We start from the raw sequence: 2,166 nt of genomic DNA on the forward strand, positions 1-2,166 counted from the left end.
CAGTTAGCAAGGTGAGCTTTTGAGGAGGAAGGAAACCTGCCAGGTTCCGTGTGTCCTGGACTTCAAACACTGTGGTGAGGGGTTCCTCTCCAGTCCAATGCTCTTTATCCGGAGAGCCCTGGGGAGACAGCACCTGAATTCCTTCCACTTCGACACCGCCACCGCCACCGTTGCTTTGAAAAGAGCAGAGGGCGGGGCTGGAGATGACAGAGAATGGATAGGTGGCGGGTCAGGGTCATCTGCAAGGGTCTTCAGGCTCAGCCACCTGCTCAGCTCCACGGGCTCTCATGCAGCTGAGGTCTCCTCAGTGTAGGGCCCATGGCTCATGGGGCTACATCTGTGGGATCCTCTGCGTCCATTCACCCAGCAAATGCTCATCAGTCCCTTCCTTGGTGCCAGAAACTGCTAGGAAAAAAGGGGACTCTTCATGCCAGAGTGTGCAGGTTGTATGTGCCTGAGTGTGTACAGTATCATGCAAGGCAGAACACCCCAGACAAGTGCTGCCCAGTAAGAAACAGAATGCCAGTCACTTAGGTAATTTTAATTTTCCCAATAGCCATGCCAAAAGAAGAATCAAGTGAAATGAATGTTAATAACAGATTTTATTTAACCCAATATATCCAAAATATTATCACTTCAATACATAAAAAATTTAAAAAATCTTAACAAGATATTTTAGGTTCTTTTCTATGTATTCACCTTTCAAAATCCAATTCATAACTTACATTTATAGCACACTTCAGTTGAACAGCCTCATCTCAGGGCTCCATAGCCGCATCGGGCTGGTGACTGCCGCACTGGAGAGGAGAGTCCTAGAGCGCACCCCATGCCCCAGGTGCCTCCTCCACAAAGCTCACTGGGTAGAGGCCAACAGTACCAGTGTCATCCCAAGAAATATTACAAAGGCAGACTCTTCGGCCTCAGATCTACTGAGGGAGAAGCTATAATATTTGTTTTGTTTTGTTTTTTGGTACTGGGGAAGCAGTCTCCAGAACCACTGAGCTAAATCCCTGGCCCGAGAAGCTATAATATTTGAAGAAAAACCCATATGATCATAGTAAAGTCTGAAGCGTTGTGCAAAGGGCCCCGTTGATGGAGCACTTCCCTTAGGACCTTCTCAACAGCCCCCTTTTCGGGAGCATCATCTAAATATTAATGTCCCCATTCAAACACAGGAAAAGGGAGACTCAGAGTTTAACTTCATGAAACTCAGATGTAGACTAGGTGGAAGATTTATGTCCTCTGCAGAACGCTTCCTCGGGTGAGCTCTTGGGGAAATCTTTTACCCTCGGAAAGCTCTCGGGACTTCCTTCTTATGGCTGCAGTTCTAGTGTCCTAGTTCCTGTTCTGTAGGTCAATGTTTTCAAGGAAGGACAAGCTCTTTATAGTAAGCCAGACCTATGAAAAGGGTAGGCCATGCAGTGAGACCTAAAAGGCAGAGTTCCCTGTTCTTGCACACTGAAGATAGTTAGCAACTCTGGAAGGCAAACCATGTGCAAGGCCCTGTGCTAACAGCTTCCTCCCTCCCTTGCCAAGAATTGGCAGAGCTGGCATGGACACTGGAATCCTTGAGTTCTAAAATCAGGAGGATGGTGCCCTGCCTCCCAGCTTCTCCTACAAATGTCTGGGCCTTTCTCCCGTCACCTCTGCTCACATCTAACACATCTATGTTTTTCTGGTTGTAAGTCAGTTCCTCAGAGGAAACTGCTGAGTTAAGCTCCTCCAGTAAAAATCTTCCACCAGGACGATGACGGGGTTGTTTTATAGATTAGCCTTGACACCTGCAGCTATTTCAAATGGAGCCAGGCTGGACTCCCCACCCCTCCTTCTGGCCATACACTTGTCCTCTTCAGGAGCTCAGGAAATGGATCACGTGGTCAGAAACTCCGGGACGGAGCCCTGAGTATGGCATGGCAGATAGCTCGAGTTGACTGTGCTCTGTCTTCTCCTCCACAAAGACAGGGAAGTAGGATCTGCCCTCCTCTGCCTTTCAGGCTTAGCGGAGAACAGGTGTTTGAGGGAACTGAGCAAACTCTAAAGCCCTATGAAAATGTTGGTTCCTGGGCCGGGGATTTAGCTCAGCAGTTCTGCGGCCTGCCTTGCAAGCTCAAGGACCTGAGTTCAATCCCCAGTACCAAAAAAAAAAAAAAAAAAAAAAAAAAAAAA

The sequence above is a fragment of the Fukomys damarensis genome, unplaced genomic scaffold (genome assembly GCF_012274545.1).
Source record: "Fukomys damarensis isolate Sample0158 unplaced genomic scaffold, DMR_v1.0_HiC HiC_scaffold_11, whole genome shotgun sequence".
NCBI classification, from domain to species: Eukaryota; Metazoa; Chordata; class Mammalia; order Rodentia; family Bathyergidae; genus Fukomys; species Fukomys damarensis.